Source organism: Giraffa tippelskirchi, chromosome 4, assembly GCF_054371585.1.
Source record: "Giraffa tippelskirchi isolate mGirTip1 chromosome 4, T2T-mGirTip1v1.2.pri, whole genome shotgun sequence".
Taxonomy (NCBI): domain Eukaryota; kingdom Metazoa; phylum Chordata; class Mammalia; order Artiodactyla; family Giraffidae; genus Giraffa; species Giraffa tippelskirchi.
Window position 1 is genome coordinate 129,859,000 of NC_137278.1, and position 20,033 is coordinate 129,879,032.

The 20,033-nt window shown below is 40.1% G+C and overlaps 2 protein-coding genes and 1 non-coding gene across 5 annotated transcripts in view; all 3 read right to left on the minus strand.

The window, feature by feature from the left end:
* SCN8A (sodium voltage-gated channel alpha subunit 8) overlaps positions 1 to 20,033 on the minus strand; it is a 196,648-nt gene that overhangs the window by 145,566 nt on the left and 31,049 nt on the right. The window lies entirely within an intron of this gene.
* SLC4A8 (solute carrier family 4 member 8) overlaps positions 1 to 20,033 on the minus strand; it is a 200,260-nt gene that overhangs the window by 20,717 nt on the left and 159,510 nt on the right. The gene's annotated exons all lie outside the window — the stretch shown is intronic.
* Positions 10,560 to 10,632, minus strand: TRNAW-CCA (transfer RNA tryptophan (anticodon CCA)). The gene has a single exon. It is a non-coding gene; the product is annotated as a tRNA-Trp (tRNA).

The window sequence follows — 20,033 nt, forward strand, 5'->3', positions numbered from 1 at the left end:
TCCAACTCTCACATCCATACATGACCACTGGAAAAACCATAGCCTTGACTAGACGGACTTTTGTTGGCAAAGTAATGTCTCTGCTTTTAAATATGCTATCTAGGTTGGCCATAACCTTCCTTCCAAGGAGTAAGCGTCTTTTAATTTCATGGCTGCAGTCACCATCAGCAGTGATTCTGGAGCCCAAAAAAATAAAGTCTGACACTGTTTTCCACTATTTCCCCATCTATTTCCCATGGAGTGATGGGACCAGATGCCATGATCTTAGTTTTCTGAACATTGAGCTTTAAGCCAACTTTTTCACTCTCCTCCTTCACTTTCATCAAGAGGCTCTTTAGTTCTTCTTCACTCTCTGCCATAAGGGTGGTGTCATCTGCATATCTGAGGTTATTGATATTTCTCCCGGCAATCTTGATTCCAGCTTGTGTTTCTTCCAGCCCAGCGTTTCTCATGATGTACTCTGCATATAAGTTAACTTTCTATTAACTATCTTTCCATATACCCATAGTTCAAGAGTTCTGCGATAAAAGGAAGTGACGGTTTGGAAATGTGGCACTTGTTAATAAGATGAAGCATCGCCTTTGGGCTGAAGTGGCTGTGCTTTCATTCAGACTAGAAGGTGGAAGATGGTAACAGCTTTGAATCATTGGGCCCAACAGGCTGACTGACTCCTGATATTAATAGAAATATGATAGGTTGAGGCAGTCTATAAAAACTGTATTATTAAAAAGATGAATACTTAGGACATTAGTTCCACTGTGGAAAGGTAGAAGAGGCAGATGGAGACTTGACTTGCTAGTTTCACAGGTATGTTCACTGAAAACTTATCAAGTGCATAGTCATGGTTTCTACCATTTTCTATATGCATGCTATATTTTCAATAAGTTTTTATAAAACGAATGATGACTAAAGAACGTAACTAATATTAAGAAAGCATACTGCTTAAAACAAGGTCTGAAAATAACATTTAAAATCAGATAAGATGAAGGAGGAACGAATTAAAACTTTAAAAACTCATTTATTTATTTCGATCTCAGGTATACTTTCTTCATTTCAGTACTTTCTCATTCATTAGTTCAAGTAAGGCACCAGCACTTAAAACTGTAGCTTTTCACTTCTCCACTTAAAAGTTCCAGAGAAAATTCTGGAATTCTTATTACTCAATCTAATGACTTCTCTTGTACCTATGAGCAGAAAATATAGTTTATCAAATGGTTCAGTTTCCAGAATGTTCCCTTCAGCTGTGACCTTTGCATTAACTGGTTCATTCAGTTTACTCTTTAATTACCAGTGCTTTCTATATGCTGGACATTGTGCTAGATACTAGGGATTAATTGAATAATGAACAAAATATCTGTATCCTATCCTTATGGAGTTTAAATTCCAGTAGAGACAGATTATCAGCCAATTACAATGCAGTGACAACAGTATTAAGGATAAGGTACTAGGGATCCATCTAACCCAGAATGAGGCGCAGATGGGTGTGGGTGGGGTAGATGCAGGATTTCCTATAAAAGTAATATCTAAGTTGAGAAGAAAAAGAAGTTTGTTCTATGAATGTGAAATATGAAGTCCTAGGGACAAGACAGAGAAAAGAAGAATAAAAAGTTAAAATTAAGTTTATTTCTCTGTAGTCTGATCCAGCCCATCTTCAATCCCATGAGAATTTTAACTAGGAAGTAGTCAATTTGTTAATTATGCTGTCAGTCTTTGAAAATCATTATTTGCCTTAACATGATTTTACGTCATACTAAATAGCATCCTTTGTCTTTAAAAATCCTAGTTTTTTCCTGTAAACTTAACTTTTATTGTAAAGAAAAATATAAAACAAAGAGAACAGTAAAGCACTCATCAAATTAAAGTGTTTGAAAATTAAAGCTAGTTAAGGTAACTGAAAAATACTCTCAGGTCGACTGGAGAAAAAACTCTGAATGGCTGTCAATACTACCTTACTGTCTTATTTTGATATTCTGTGATCTCATAAATAAATATTAAATAAATAGTATTTATCATCATTTTTCCCTGTGGAAAACTTGAAAAGTACAGAAAAATATTAAAAATGAAAATCATCTAGATATGAATGACTGTTAAATCCTTAAATGTTCTTTCCTTTGCCCATAATTTTACAAAGTTGGGGGTCATATTCTATATACATTTCTATAGAATATTTATGTCTTCCCAAAATTTGTATGTTGAATTACAAAAGATAGAGTCCCTTATAAAAGAAACCCCAGAAAGCTCCCTTGCCCCTCCTGCCATACGAAGTGACAGTGAAGAGACAACCTTCTATGAACCAGGAAGCAGGGGCAGACCTGAATCTGCAAGCAACTTGACCTTGTACTTCCTAAACTCCAGAACTGAGAAATAAGTATTGGTTGTTTACAAGTCACCTAGACCATGATACTTTTGTTACAACAACCTAAATAAACTAAAACGTACATTTTGAATTCTTATTACAGTTGACTTATTTCAGGTATTAAAAAAAAAAAAGATATGGACTTCCCTGATGGTACAGTGGTTAAGAACCCTTGAGACACAGGTTCGATCCCTGGTCCAGGAAGATTCCACATGCCTCGGGGCAGCTAAGCCCATGTGCCGCAACCACTGAGCCCATACTCTAGAGCTCTCTTGAGCTCTGCAACAAGAGAAGTTACCACCAGGAAGGAGTAGGCCACACACCACAACTAGAGAGAAGCCCCTGGTCACCGCAACTAAAGAAAGCCCTTGTGCAGCAACAAAGACCCAGCACAGACATACATAAATAAGTAAATATTTTTTTAAAAACCACACAGATAGTAATAGAACTTTACAGATACAACAGAAGCTCCATGTGTAATTTTTCCGATATAATTCCTCTCTTTCCTTCTCAAAGGCAACCACTATCTTGAATTAGGTGTTTCTCAAATTCTTCTACTTTATATTATTTTATATTATTACCACATAAACAATGTATCCATTATAAAGGATTGTTCTGCACTGTTCTAAAATTTATTATTTTACATTATTTTTGTACTATTACCACAAAGTATCCAATGTAACACATATCCAATATAACATAAAGGATTGTTGTGTATGTTCTGAAACTTTGTATAAATGCAAAATACTGACCATAATCTGAAACTTGCATTATCCCATTTCCTATTAAGGCTGACATTTATTCCTCCTGACATTGTTGCTTAGTTGCTAAGTCATGTCTGAGTCTTTTGCAACCCCGTGGACTGTAGCCAGCTAGGCTCCTCTGTCCATGGGATTTTCCAGGCAAGAATACTGGAAGGGGTTGCCATTTCCTTCCTCAGGGGATCTTCCCAACCCAAGGAAAGAACCTGCTTCTCCTACATTGCCGGTGCATTCTTTACCACTGAGCCACCAAGGAAGCCCTCCTTTTGATATATTTTCCTCTAATTCATGTATATTCTCAGTGTCATAGCAGTGGCTCATTGTTGACTATACCACAATTTATCTACTCTTCTACTGATGAAACTCTGTTTCCAAAAATGTCACACTATTATCAACAACCATAAACATTCTTGTCGCGGCTGCCATGCACTCAAATGAGAAAGTCTCTTGGGTGTATATACTTAGGAGTTCAAATACTAGGTTCTAGGGTATAAGCATGGAGAAGGAAATGGCAACCCACTCCAGTATTCTTGCCTAGAGAATCCTGTGGATGGAGGAGCCTGGTGGGCTGCTGTCCATAGGGTCGCACGGGGCCGGACAAGACTGAAGCGACTTAGCATGCATGCATGCATTGGAGAAGGAAATGGCAACCCACTCCGGTCCTCTTGCCTGGAGAGTCCCAAGGACAGAGGAGCCTGGTGGGCTGCCATCTATGGGGTCGCCCAGAGTCGGACATGACTGAAGCGACTTAGCAGCAGCAGCAGCAGAGTATAAGCATTTTTAATTTCTACACTTGAACATTAAATATTTTAAATAATAAAACTGAGTAGTTCTTCAAAACAGTTATAAGGAATATATTCATCCAAATATCCCTTCTCTAGTTTGGGTCAGGGTACCATAATTAAATAAAATCAAACGAGTAAATGTGGAAGGCTAAGAGACAACGAGCAGCAACCAGGATCTACATAGAGAACCTACACAGTGTTATAGAAATGATTAAACAGTAATTACACCTGATTATCTTCAGATAATGTGCTATCAAGGAACTGCTGAGGCATCCTTAACTCTTACCAGAACTCTCTTCAGACTACATTCAGCAGGAGAGATAAAAAACAAAGGAGAAGAAGGATGTATTCTGGGGTTATCAAGAATCAGTAACAGAAATTTTGCAAAGCATATTGGTAAATGCAAACCTCCTTAGCCAAACAGTTGATGAAGATTCTTATTGAAAATATGATTTTTAAGAAAAGAGAGATTAAGAAATTGATTTTCTTAAACAGACATTCCACGGCAAAACAACGGGTTAGAAAATAGCTGAGAACCTTGAAAATGATAGGGAATATAGAAATGATTTCCCATTGGCCTGTACCTTCAATGTATTTCTAACTATTATCTATGTATATGTACATATGTATGTAAACACATCCAAGGGTAAGGTAGATAGGTTATAGTTTGAAAAAGCCCCTTGAGATTCCGATACACCATTTCCTTTGGCATCTCCCTTCTCATGGCTCCCTCACCCACAGCCCTGGAAAACATTGCTGTGGGTTCTCTATAATGATGACTGATGCAACACGTAACACAGAGCTATACAAACTACTTCCACATATATTACTGCATTTGATTCTCAAAATAACTTGGCAAAGGCAGGTGCTGCTATTATTCTCATTTTACAGAAGAGAAAGATAAAGCTCAGAGAGGTAAAGCAATTTGCCCAAGGTCACAGCAAGGGATGGGGAGGGAGCTGTGAAAGCACTTGAGGAAACAGAATAATGAATACAGGTCATGGGAGGCAAATCTGCAGGGAGGCGACGCACTCTGCAAAGACGGTCTGTTCAAAAGAGTTGGGGGCTGCACACAGTGACTCTGGGCTTCAAATGAACCCATGATTTCTTACATTCAAAAAAAGGCGTAAAGCAAATATTAAATTATTTTCTATGCTTTTCTGTATCCTTAAACAATTTCTATTAAAAACAAAAGAATTCTGTGGGCAAAGTTCAGAGATACTATTATATCGAGGTTAGGATGACAAGGAGTACATAGTACCTAAGGCCGAGGTAGAAAAGGTTTTACTTTTCCAGGGATCAGAAGAGGTGAAAGGTATAACTAAGTCTAGGATTGAGATTGACATAAGAGGACACAAGCTAGAGAGCATAGTTATGCAAACAGTAGATTTAGAGGGGAACCAGGGAGTCTCCAAAGAAGCCGGCAATACATTACACTGGTTCAAGATGATTTCCGTAACCTGAGCCCACACACCTAAGACGAACTTACTCTGGAAACTCTTCTGAATTTCCCCCACTTAATAGAAAAAATTGTTTGTGGCTTTTAAAACAGCTGAATGCACTGAAGCACAATCCAGTGAGTCCTGTGGGAAAGAAGCATGACCGGTTGGAAAAAGAACGGAGACCAAGAATGCTGGGGTTTATCTTGGAGGAGAAATTCCTCCTTACAAATGCTCAGGGCTGGGGCGATGGGATGGGGAGGGAGGTGGGAAGGGGGTTCAGGATGGGGAACATATGTAAACCCATGGCTGATTCATGTCAATGTATGGCAAAACCCACCACAATATTGTAAAATAATTAGCCCCCAACTAAAATAAATAAATTTATTAAAAAAAAAAGTGGAGGCTACGGTAAGTAACTTGAGCAAAGCTTGGTGAACCAGGAGTCACGGGGTAGGGGGCCATACTGCCTCATAATCTTGCTGGGAAAACCATTTTATATAAAAAAAGTCTTCCATCTCATCTGTCTTGCTGGTTTTACCTATTTCCCTGATCTTCCTACATTAACACAGTGGGGTGGGGGTCGGGACAGGGCTGTCTCTTGCTGAAGGTGCATAGCTGAGCCAAGAATAGAACCCTAGCATCCTGTCTCTCAATTCACTTCTGGACCATGCTACCTCAGGAAGGAACATTTGAAAATAGTAGTTCTCTCCCACCTTGCAACCAAGCTGTGCATAAGCACATGATCAATGAATGAAGTTGGCTAAGTGACTCAGCACTGGGCTGGCTCTCCCGTGAGTCAGGCCCAGAATCTTGAACAGTTGGAAGCACACACTCTTTAAATAAGACTTTAAAACTAAGGTCTTTACCACCCAGGAGCACTGGAAGATTTCAGGGGTATTTTATTTTGTTTGAACATGGATCAGGATGTCACCTCTTACATTTAAGGTGTGAATCAGTTTAATTATATTGTCCACAATTTTCATGGCTGTACTTTCTCTGTACGCTGTAGGTGGACTCAGGTAGCAGTCTTAGAACTCAAGACCAGTTGAGGTGGAGAGAGGCAGGAGCACAGACAGGACAGTGGATAAGCGGCTAGACTACAGGAATTAACTAACAATTTAGGATCATATCTGCCTTTCTTCCTCTTTAATGCAAAAAAGACTCCAAAGTAAGGCCTTCTTATAGTCCTCTGAAGATAACAACCATACACACAGCTTTGGGGGCACACCGGTAAGCTGCTCCAACCTGACCCTGTCAATAGCCATTGGTTTTGACCACCTGCTCCCAGCAGGGAAGAAGTGAGCCTCTGAGCAATGACCCCTGTGACAGATGGCATAGTACAGACAGAAAAGGGCCAGCCAAAAATATTTCTTCCCACACAGGGAGGGAGCCTGTGTGTTTAAAGAAAGGAGTCAAAGGAACAAAGCAATGAAACTCACCAAGTGTATCTAAAACTCACCCTCAGGCTATCAATAGTCTTTTGAATGACAAATGAATCAAAACCTTTGATGAAGGGACCTCAGGACCCTAGGTACAACAAGCTGCCACTAGCAAGGTTTTAGAACAAATTATCTTGGGGAGAAAAAATGTGACAAGGAGCTTAGTGAAGGATTCTCAGAGCCATTAAAGAGAACCTCAGCACTTAAGGCAACCTCAAAATCAACTCCAATTTTCAGAGACTGACTAGTCTTGAAATAACACAGAGAGTTCAGAGGACAGTGATTGCAAATGTCAGTCTTGCAAGGGACTTTAACTGGCAAAAAAAAAAAAAATCCATTAGCCCCTGCTTTGGTTGGATTACCAGTACTAGGTGGGAGACCTAAAAGAAGCAGAAGTGGAGAAGCTGGCATAAAAATAGGTGAAAAAAGGAAGTGTCACTTATCATGTGCCAATGCCCAGCACTCCACAAGGAGCCTTTACACACAGTACGAAAGAAGCATTATTTGTTGACATTTTTAAATGGAAAAAAAAAAAAAGGCAGCATTATTCACAGTAGCAGAAAAGTGGAAGCAACCTAAATGTCTACTGACAGATAAATGGATAAAGAAAATGTGGCATACACATATAATGGAATATTGTAAAGCCTTAAAATGGAAATTCTGACACAAGCTACAACATGGAGGAAGCTTGAAAATATTATGCTGAGTGAAATAAGCTCATCACAAAAGGACAAATACTATGTGATTTCCCTTATACAAGGTACCAAGAGTAGTCAAGTTCACAGACAGAAAGCAGAATGGTGGTTACCAGGAGATAAGGGGGAGGGGAAACGGGGAGTTATTTTTCAATGGGTAGAGTTTCAGTCCTGCCAGATGAAAAAGTTCTGGAGGTGAATGGTGGCGATAGCTGTACAACAATGTGAATGCACTTAATGCCACCACACTGTACACTTAAAAATAGCTAAAATGGCAACTTAAGTGTCTAACAATAGATGAATGAATAATGAAGATGTGGCACATACATACAGTGGAATATCATTCAGTCATTAAAAAGAACGAACTCTTGCCATTTGCAATAAGACAGATGCACCTAGAGGCTGTTGTGCCAAATGAAATAAATCAGACAGAGAAAGACAAATACTGTATGACTTCACTTAAATGTGGAATCTAAAAAACCAAAAAAGAATGAACATAATAAAAAAGAAACAGAGTCACAGAGCACAAACATTTTATTGCCAGAGGGGTGGGGGTGGAGGGAGGAGAGAAATCAGTGAGGGAGATTAAGAAGTACAAACTTCCAGTTGCAAAATATAGGGGTCATGGATATGAAATGTACAATGTGGGGAACAGAGTCAATAACCATGTGGTATCTTTGTATGGTGACATATCGCAACTAGACTTCTCACAATGATTATTTTGAAATGTATAGAGATACTGAATCACTGTGTTGTGTAACAAGAACTAACCTAGAGTTGCAGGTCAATTATACTTCAAAAGCAGACAAATTCATATAAAAAGAGATCATATCTGCGGTTATCACAGGCAAAAGGGTGGGAGGAGGGGGAAGCTGGATGAAGGCAGTCAAAAGGTTCAAACTCCCAGTTATAAATAAGTAGCAGCGGAAAAATTGGTTAAAGTGGTAAACTTTATGTTATGCATATTTTACCATAATTTTTAAAAAATGAAATAAACATGTAATAGGAAACAAAGCTAAGAAAAGTGTCAGGTCAAAACTAGTAAATGAAGGAACCAAGATTCAAGCTTGTAAGTTGCATGGGCACTCTTTCCTCCTTAACAGAACAGTCCAGGCTCTCAGAGGGAAGGAAAAGGGTCAGGAAGAGAACCTTGCTTGACCACAGCTGACTAAGCTGTAATGGCTAATCCACATCGCTCCCTCCCCACTCACTGGTCCCTCATTCAGGTGTCTTTACTACAACCTTGTCTAAACTTCTCCTTTCATCTCATAGCCTTCTCCCAGGAGTATACCCTGGTTAGGGAACATCTTGTATATTCCAAGCTCACCATCACCACTCAGCAGATTCTGACAACCTTCCAACCTAAAAAGACTCCCTGAATTGGAAAGTAACTGAATATCACAACTCCAGTTATGCAGGTCCTCTAACCAGTTCTTACTTGCTGAAAAAATTATGCTGCAGAATTCACTTGCAAAGCAAAAGAAAGTTTAAACCGCTAGAGTTCTGAAGCACCTTAACTTCTTTACCTGACCCAGAGGTTCTACACTGGGGAGGTTTCGCCTTTCACGGAAATTTTGGCATTGTCTAGAGACATTTTGGGAGGCTTCTCTGTGGCTAGCAGTAACGAATCTTCCTGCAATGCAGTAGACCCGGGTTCGATCCCTGGGTCGGGAAGATTCCCCTGGAGAAGGGAAGGGCTACACACTCTAGTACTCTTGCCTGGAAAATCCCATGGACGGGTGGGCTACAGTCTGTGGGGTTGCAAAGAGTCAGACACGACTGAGCAATTAAGCATGCGTGCGCGCGCGCACACACACACACATATTTTTGAGTGCCACAACTGGGGGTAAAGCGGGTGCTACTGGCATCTAGCAGCAGGCTGGGGTTGCAGCTAACCATCCTACAGTGCACAGAATAGCCCACCACTACAACAGAGAATTCTCCCAATTTTCTCAATGAAAGTGCCAAGTTGGAGATGCACTGACAGCCCAGCCAGTCCATGCCACATTCACTGCCTTTACAAACTGCCAAGAGACAAAAAACAGCTCTGCTGTTCAGAGGAACAGAGAGTTTTGACCTGAGGCAGTTCATCTGTGAACAAATAAGCCCATTCCACACAATCCATCAGAATTTGCCCCTGCCAGCTTTCACCTATCAGCCTTAACGCTAATTCTTGAGTAGTCAGGTCTCTGATTTACATGACAGTCCTTCAAAGTCAGAAGACAGTTACCACATCTTATAAACACAGTCGATGGACATTTATATAATTGTCTACACCTGCTTTTATGCTTAGTTAGGTGTAAGAGTCCTGCAATGAAATTCCCAAGAGCAGGTAACATACCTGCATTGTGTTTCCCAGCTTGCCAGTAAAAATATCCAGACCAGTACTTAATAGTATATAACTAGTACTCACTAACTAAACATGAAGGTTTAGTAAACATGGTAAACATGAAGGAAACATGCCAACCAGATATAATTCCTGGATCGGACGTGCTGCGTGCTAAATCACTTCAGTCGTGTCTGACTCTTTGAGACCCTATGGACTGTAGCTCACGAGGCTCCTCTGTCCATGGGATTCTCCAGGCAAGAATACTGGAGTGGGTTGTCATTTCCTTCTCCAGGGGATCTTTCCAACCCAGGGATCAAACCTGAGTCTTTGGCCTCTCCTGCATTGGCAAGTGGGTTCTTTACCACTTGCGCCACCTGGGAAGCCCTCTAGATCAGACAGGTACCCTATTTTAGGGGAGACATGACATCACTAACACACACAAGAATAGGTCTATTGATACCAAGACCTGACTCTTCTTTCCACTTTAAACAGTCTCTACCATTCAGGCCAGCAAGACACACACACACACATCCCCCAGCCTGTGAGAATCTCTACACAGCAGGAATCCTCTTCATCCTCCAGAAGGAAAGTAAACCAAACATCTCCATAGAAGGGGAGGGAGGGAGGGAAGTCGCTCAGTTGTGTCCGACTCTTTGCGACCCCGTGGACTGTAGCCTACCAGGCTCCTCCATCCATGGGATTCTCTAGGCAAGAATACTGGAGTGGTTTGCCATTTCCTTCCCCAGAGGATCTTCCCTGACCCAGGGATTGAACCCAGGTCTCCCGCATTGGAGGCAGACGCTTTAACCTCTGAGCCACCAGGGAAGTCTAACATCTCCATAAAAGGCTGCTAATTCCTGGCCTATCTGCTTAGCTGAGCTACAAAACTGCTAAAAACCTCTGACACTCTACATGGATTATACTATTAATGACATCATCAGTCTAAGAGATTGGCTCTGCAGAAGCAAGAGGCTTCGTAAGCATTAAGCCTCAACCTTGAAGAGCTACTCTATACAATGACAAGGACTCACCTCTGAACAAAGTTTTAAGGTTGCTTGTTTGACTAAGACAGAGGTATAGCTACAGTGAATAACTGCAATTTTAAAAAGACTCTTAAAATCTCAGCAACTTGGCCTTTATTACTGTTCCACCAGTGCATGCACCTACTAGAACACCATTCTCATTCTGACCTCTAACCTCCATCAGGCAGGCCCTTCTTCTTTTGTTTCCCAAATTAAACCTACAATGTCTTTAAGTTCTGTATCAGGATCTCCCTCAGACCGTCTACCAAGTCTGTTTTATTGTTTCCATGATGATGCCCCCCAGGCTGTACACCAACTTGTCCCTCATGTACATATACTCTTCTTTAGAATTAGTCCCCAAAGGGTTTATTTATAATAGATACCCTAAACGCTGAACCAGTATCAATGAATCAACAAATATTTATTAAGTACCTATAATGTACTTTTCACTCTAGGTTCTGTAGGAGATAGGAAACATATACATATACTCTTTACCCACTCTCATTAAAGCACCAAAACTGACGCAAAACAATCACTAAATATAAGAAAGAACATAATTACTAAATTACAGCTATAGATGATAAATACTACTGACGTTCAGAAAATAAGATCAAGGTCGCTCAGTTCTCATTCCTTGGAGTTAACGTCAGAAACAAAACGAAAAAGAAATATATTCATTCATTCCCTCTGGAGAAGGCAAGGGTAACCCACTCCAGTACTCTTGCCTTGAAAATCCCATGGACGGAGGAGTCTGGTAGGCTGCAGTCCATGGGGTCGCAAAGAGTTGGAACAACTGAGTGACTTCACTTTCACTTTTCACTTTCATGCATTGGAGAAGGAAATAGCAACCCACTCCAGTGTTCTTGCCTGAGGAATCCCAGGGACGGGGGAGCCTGGTGGGCTGCCATCTATGGGGTCGCACAGAGTCGGACTAGACTGAAGACACTTAGCAGCAGCAGCAGCATTCATTCCCTCAATATTTTCTGAGGCTTTTTATGTATAAGACATTATAATATACCTAACATTTATACTGTACTTTAAGTCTTATACTTATTATCTCATTTCATCTTTAACAACAATATAAAATAGGTAGACAAAGTGGTAATCATCAACCCCATTCTGTAAATGAGGAAATGAGGCTTAGAAAGAGGAAGACATCTGCCCCCTGTGCTCATGTTAACAACAAAACCAACAATGGAACAAGTCTCCTGAACCCTAGTCCTCACAGTCCCAAACAGCCCCCCACAGCGCCTTCTTCCCTGATCCAGCCACACACATATGACTATACTCCTTCCCCCATCACTGCTTTTTTAGATGCAATGGTATAAAGACAACTACCTAAACATAGCTCTGAGTTTTTTAAAGATCTGCTCCAGATCCTTAAAAGAAAATCTGTCAGTCATACGCCTATCCTTGTATTTGTCATGAAAGTGAAAACTCAAATCCATAAAATAAGCTCCTCTAAAGGATATTCAGAAAACAAGTGGAGTATAGGGGGTAGTAGAAGGGGTTTGGAGACATAGAGCAAAATGAGAGGATGTATTTTTTTATGAAATATTAATGTTGATAGAGGAGAGAGATGTACTCTATTTGGTTATGAGTTTTCCATCTCTTAGATTAAGCCCTGTGTCTTCAGAGACTAGCAAGTGCCTGGCACATGGTAGTGTGACTGAATGCATCTGTTTTTCTTGATATATCATGAGCTCCTTGGGGCAAAGACCTCATCTCATACACTTCTATATTCCTGTTTCAAAGTCGTCAGTCAACAACACACTTGAATTAGATTGTTCGACTGGTGGGTAGAGAGAGCACCATGTAGGAAGGCTGTGTTAGTATTGTGATCTCTTAGAGCTTGTATTTGTCTATTTGGCATTCATTAATCACAGGGCCGGACTAACGGCCAGCACTGTTTATACCTCCCCTGCCAGCAAGACCCCCTGTTCTAGACTGTCTCCTTTAACTCTCACACACAAGGCTAGTATTTCCCAGGCCCTAAATCAATCGACAGACAACAGATGTCTGTACCAGACCACAAGGAACAGTCCCTGAGCCCTAAGACCCAAGCAGTTATTCAAACTAGCTAATCCTAAGCCGCTTCCCCTGCCCTGCCTTGCCTTTCCCAGAGCAGAGCAAAGGAAAACATAAAGGCTCTGGGCCATGCTTCCTCCTTGCGCTGCTCTCCTGACCAAAGCTGGTGCTTCTCCCGGGCCCCATGTGATGTGGGCATGTCCCCTTCTCTTGGGAAATGTAAATGATAAATTCTTCTTTTAATGGCATTGACCTCTCCAAGCTGTCACTCAGTTGCCTCTATAAAGACTTTATTAAGACTTAGACACTAATCAGTTGGATACTATTATTACTATCCCACCAGACACAACAAACCAGAACCTAACCCAGATTAAAACTATAGGCCGGCTCACAAAAATCTTACCTTCCCTATTAGATGGCAAACTCCTTTTAGACAAGATTGTCTCTTATATCACATACTCACCAAATTTAACACTATAGACACAGCAGCCACATTGTAAGGTGAATGTTACAAAGATAAGTAAATAATTAGTTGACTTTTTTCAGCCCAAATCTTTATCAATTATTAATGATCCCCTCTGCCCTCAAATGGGTGACCATTCTCTAATGCTGCACAGCGTGGCAATTGCCTTAAGTGTTTACAGCAGCTTTATCTATAAAGGTCCGGTGACTTCAAACTGGAAGCAACCAAGATGTCTTTCAACAGGTGAATGGATAAACCAATTTTGATGTACCCACAGAATGGAGTATTATTCAGTGACAAAAAGAAACAAGCTACTGATCATGAAACAATATGGATGAATCTTAAATGCATTTTGGCTAAGTGAACAACCATAAATTGTAAGATTCCATTCACGTGACATTCTGGAAAAGGCAAAACTACAGGTGTAGAAAACAGATAAGTGGCATTAAACAGATTAGACAATGTGACGGGAGGTGACTGACTACAAGGGAAGGCACATGGAAATTTTTAGGGTGATGGAACTGTTCTACATGGTCCAAGGGTGGTAAATATAGGACTTCTATATTTGACAAAACCCAAAAAACTGTATCTTGTGTGTGTTAGTTGCTCAGTTGTGCCCGACTCTTTGTGACCCCATGGACTGTAGCCCACCAGACTCCTCTATCCATGGGATTCTCCAGGCAAGAATACTGGAGTGGGTTGCCATTCCCTTTTCCAGGGGATCTTCCTGACCCAGGAATTGAACCCAGGTCTCCTGAATTGCAGGCAGATTCTTTACCATCTGAACATACCTTACAAAGACTGAACCTAAATATACGTAATTTTTTTTTTAAATCAAAAAGGATGTCAAGGGATCCCAAGATAGAACGTAGACTGTCACAAATGAACTTAATATAAATGTTTGACATAAACTCACTGAAGGAAGTGAGGTGAAACCAAAGTAACCCTGGAAAATGTTTCAATAGGAAACTATAAGGCTAAAGACAAAAGGAACTATACATAAACACTGCACCCTGGTTAGTAAATCTGTTACTCAGAGAAATATGGATTAACAATTCTGAAAGTGTTTCACATGTATACAGAATTAAATAAATAAGGAAATCCACCATCTATTAGGGTGGATGGTGACAGGCAGGTTTCTCACTGTCAGAGAAGGAACTGCAGATAAGTAAGGGGGGAAAGGTAGAATAAACTCTGTGGTATTGCATTAGAGTCAGAGACAAGAGTGTGGATCCATGTTTACTTCAATGTGTATCCAGATGGATATACAGGAATAATTTTACATATGTATATACACATGAGTTAGTCCACATATGTGTATTTCCTAGCTCTCTCTGCTGAGGGCTTACCAGCAATGTACACACCCAATGCTCAGATCTTGGTTTCTCCAAAGAAAAGAACCAGGGCTCCTGAAGAAAATGCTGATTCAAGAGCAAGGGCAGGGAAAATACAAGACGAGCTTGGAACATCTCCTAGTTTCAGAAAGTAAGGAAGTGCTCAAGTGGCAAAAGGACGTGGGCATGTCAGAGGGATAGAGAACCCAACCTGGAATAGTTCCCAGGAGCTAAAACTGGAACAATCTGAGCAATAAAATAAATAGCATGGTACTGAATGATAACCTAAAGTATACGAGTTCATACTGATATAAATTAATGACAATTAATAAACACATGGGTAAAAAGAGTAAGTCTTCCTTTACAGAAAAATTTCAAATAATATATGCAGATAGTACCTCCTCCAGGAGGTGGAGCTTAATCCTCCCTCCTCCTGCCCCAAGTGTGGGCTGGACTTAACTGACTCATTTCCAAAGAATACGGTAAGCAAACAGGAAAACAGTCACTTTATGGTGGAGAAACCTGGCAAACACCACCTTAGCCAAGCGATCAAGGTTAACACCACCAGCAATAGGTCATGTTAGTGTCACATCCCCAAACAGGATATGCTGAAGAGGGCATTTCATCTCTAAGGTATTCTTCCTCAAAAACCACAACCCAAGTCTAATCCTGAGAAAGACTTCAGACAAACCCCAACTGAGAGGCAGTCTACAAAATTACTCACTCCTCAAAATTGCCAAAGTCATAAAAAACGTGGAAAGTCTGAGAAACTGGCACAAACCAGAGGAGCCTAAGGACAGAGACACAATGACTAAATGCAATGAGGTACACTGAACTGAACCTTGGAATAGAAAAAGAATATTAGTGTAAAATTGGGTAAAATCCAAACAAAGTGTTGAATTTAACAGTAATGCACCAATGTTTGTTTCTTAGTTTTGACAAATACATGACGGTAATGTAAGATGTGAACATTGGGGGAAACGTGAGTGACACATGCAAGAACTCTCTGAATTATCTTTGCAACTTTTCTGTAAATCCAAAGTTATTCCAAAATTAAAAATTGATTTTTTAAAATAATCTAATAGGGCTTCCCTAGTAGCTCAGTGGTAAAGAATTTGCTGCCAATGCACAAGACTTGGGTCAGTGGTAAAGAATTTGCTGCCAATGCACAAGACTTGGGTTCAATCCTCGGGTTGGGAAGATCCCTTTGAGAAAGAAATGCCAACCCATTTCAGTATTCTTGCCTGGGAAATCCCATGGACAGAGAAGCCTGGCAGCTACAGTCCATGGAGTTGCAAAGAGTCAGACATGACTGAGCAACGAAACAACAACAGCAGTGCTAATGTAGGGTCAAATTAGTGAGGAAAAACTTACTAATTAAATTTTTATTTGCAAGATTTCTATATAACAGAAATATAGGGTCACATTATTCGGCATATCTTTTTACGGAGAGGAAATGAAGTGCCCCTGACGTGTTATCTTATAAACTGAATCTACTGTAATGATACTTCTGTTAATGAAGAAAATGCATTCCCACAGGACATTCACGGTTTGGTGCTTCTCTACCAGAGGTAGAAATAATCCTCCTGGTATAGGACTACATGGGCTTCCCTGGTGGCTCAGTCAGTAAAGAATCCGCCAGCAATGCAGGAGACCTGGGTTCAATCCCTGGGTTGAGAAGATTCTTTGGAAGAGGGCATGGCAACCCACTCCAGTATTCTTGCCTGGAGAATCCCCATGGACAGAGGAGTCTGGAAGGTTACAGTCCATGGAGTCACAAAGAGTCGGACACGACTGAGCGACTAAGCACAGCACACATAGGACTACAAGTTCTATCTTTGATTAAGAACGCCTTCCTTCTCCCCCATACCTCCGATGAGAGTAAGTAGGTCTCTCTGGCCATTTCTGCCCATGTAGCAGAACTCTGGCCTCTTTTGGGACTCTTACCTAGTCTGGTCTGGACCCCGGCTTGCTATAAGAGGCCTAGAGCTGTGACTAAGACTCTGCCCCTTCCTTCTTATTCACTATTGCCTCTGACACAGAACTAAAGAAAGCTGAACTATCCCAGTTTCTCTGTGTCCAGATTAAATTATTCCCAGAAGCATCACTGTGTACATAAATTTATAGTAGCAATGTCCTAGTCTGTAGTCAAATAACTGCATAGCTTCTGCATAAAGTATCTGAACTGATGTGCAACACCTGACATCCACCCCTACTATCACAATTTTGAGAGCTCACTATCTACCAGGTCATCATTATAATGTACTTTGCATTCCTAAGTGAAAATCAGCACTATTTAGGGTAATGATTTAAAATTCAGAGAATTCATAGGCTGCCTTCTCAGAAAGATGCATACTGATTCTGATCTCTAAATCCAAATTTAGTAATGTTCAAAAGAGAATTTTTAGACCCAAACAGACATGGTAAGTTTATGCTAAGCACTCTTGATAAACTTGCTTCATATGATAAGCAGAGAAGGTCACAAAACTTTATGATGATAAAAAGTAAAAGATAAAGCATTTAAACAATCACAAGTTTCTTGAGTCTTTCCTCTACTGCATTACTCTAGAAAGCCACTAACTGAGGAAAGACCAAGGATATGCCATGAGCCATCCTCAGCAACTTCCAGTAAGTCTGCTCTACTCAAGTCATTGTAAGAACTGTCACACTTTACTTTCCCAGTTTGCCCCACAGTGCTATCTGATTCTACAGCCTTTTTTTTTTTTGACTGATGTAGAATAGGTTTGAAGGGCAATTTCAAACAAGAAACGCCAATAATGTTTTATGTAACAACTGTTTCACTGTATTAAACACACAGCCTTCCAAAATAGCTGTTTTCCTTTGTTTTCTACTATATTACATTCTTTTAAAAAGTTATACATGCCCATCCAAAATTTTCAAACAATATAGGGTTAAAGGTAAAAAAATTAAAAACAAGATGACTATTTGAAGAGCCACCCAAACCAGTTTTATCACTTAATAATCTACCCAATTAGAATTCTCACTTGGAAAGCCACACACCATTCACTTTAAAAATAGTCTTTTCAAATCCCTGTCCAGATGCCAAAACAAAAAAAACCCCAAAAAAGATTTTTTTAAAAATCTTTTTTTCTCCAAATCAATTTTATAGCTAATTTTATTTCTTATTTATTAAAATTAATTGAAGCAGATAATGATACAGTCAAAGCCAAGTAATTATGAAGATTTTTGAGCACCTCACTGATCTGATTTCTAGTCTCAGGTGTCATGTCAAAAGGATCAAAAGGAAGGTTACTAACAAAATACTCCATCAAATTGGAAAACTTGACATACAGATTTTCTCATAAAGCCTTGCTTTCAAATAAACACCATAAACCGTCAAAAAAAACCTGAAGTGACAACTCTTTGGTATCTATACTAAATATGTCTCCAAGACTGCCTCACATTCAACTTTTTCACATCAAATGTGGTGGTCCAGGGGTCAGAAAAAAATCATTATATTTGTAGGGCCTTTGTTTCACCATCAGTACAGTGAGTGATAACAGGTTTCTCCTGCCCTCTCTACCTACCTCTACAGGCATGGTTACATACGTAAGCACACATGATGGACAAAACGTTCCTCAGAAGAAAGGCTTTAATGCAAACCAACATCTGAGGATTTGGAACTGATTGTCCCATCAGTTGGTCATCCACATTCTCTTGATAGTCACAGCCTTCCTTTTGGGTATTTCCTATTTAGTAATTTTACAATATTTTTTTTTCACAGCTTGTTGGCATGTCTCTTACTAGAGTAACAAGGGAGAAGAAAGAAGAAAAATGCCAATTAGCACATTTTCCTTTTCTTCCACATCATGTTGGTAAAAGACCAGGCACAACCAGTTAGATATCAGCCAGAGACAGAGACAGACTTAAGATTATATGAAGGTTTCTATTACGTCATCTAATAGTCCTCTCCTTACCAAGGTTTAAAAAACTGACGGATTATTTGCAGTTGCATGAAATAAGATATCAATATGCTATTAACAACTTGGTAACTTTCAGTGAACACACATCCTTTCCTGCCCAGCAATGTCACTTCCAGGCATTTATTCTATAGATACTGCCCCACATATGTTAAATAGGTATACAAGGATAGTCAATGCAACTTTCCTGTAATAACAAAGGACTGAATAAACATGTATTGGTGGAATAAAGTCCATCAATAAAGGATTTATTAAATGAATCATAACATATTCTTTACATGGCATTCTATACAGCTGCTGAGAAGAATGAGGCCTTCTGTAGACACTGCTATGGAAAGTCTCCAGGACATATTAAGGAGAAAGCAAAGCACAGAGCAGTGTGCATAGCACACTACTGTTTTTGTTACTATACGCACACTTATTCCCATTTTATATATGGTATTGTGTGGAATATCTCTGTAAGGATACATAAGAAACTGGTACATGGGTGCCTCCAGGGGAAGGAACTGGGTAGCTAGTGGATAAGTAAGTAGAGTACCTCTCTAACTTTGTTCCCTTTATAACTTACAGATTTTGTACCGAGTACAAATACAATCTCTTTTTAAATTTTAATTTAAATTCAAAAATTAAAAAGAAGGAAGAAAGAGCACCCTGAACCAAAAACACTGGAGTCCTTCCTTGGGGTGTCTTCTCCATTAGGGACCCTAAGGCCTGTCAGTCCAGTCACTTGATCTTTCAGGACTGATAACCTGCCTTGAAGCCACCGCCTTTTTTGCCCCTATCTTGGTCCTCTCTTAAAATGTGTCTAATAAATAGTCAAAGTTTCTGGTTCCAATTAAGATGGAGTAAGTTTATTCCACAGTGTCTCTCCCAGGGAATTCAGCTAAAATCCACGGATAGACAGAGCTGCTCCATGCATTATCTAAAGACTAAAAAATAACTGATAGCAGGTGGAATGAGAAAACAAACCATGGCTCAAAATATCATGAAACCTACAGAGTTTCCCTTTTTCCTTCTTCTAATATCTCCTGGCCTGGACTCAAAGGCACCCCAAACCCAGAACTGTGCACCAGGTACAGAAAGAAAAAGTTCTAAAAGACCTCCATTTTTGGCCCAAGAAACAGTAAAGGGAGACCCTAAAGGTCAAAGGGAGTAGAGGCAATCCCCTGATTTTGTCTGTTTGTTTCCCTTCTGTTCTCTCTTGCCCTACCTTCAAGGCAACTAGGCAGCAGTGGCAATGACAACAGCAGTTAGAAAGGAAAACCTTTTCTCTGACCAGAGGAACTGTGATCCCAGGAGCCTTGAAGGAAACTCCATTGCTTTGTTTCCTTTCCTGAGCCTCCTGCCACTTGGTTCTCAAGGGAAAGGTAATCACAGGATGTGCAAGGCAGAGCAGAGAAATTCAAGTCTCAGCTTTCTAGCAAGTGGAGCAACAAGG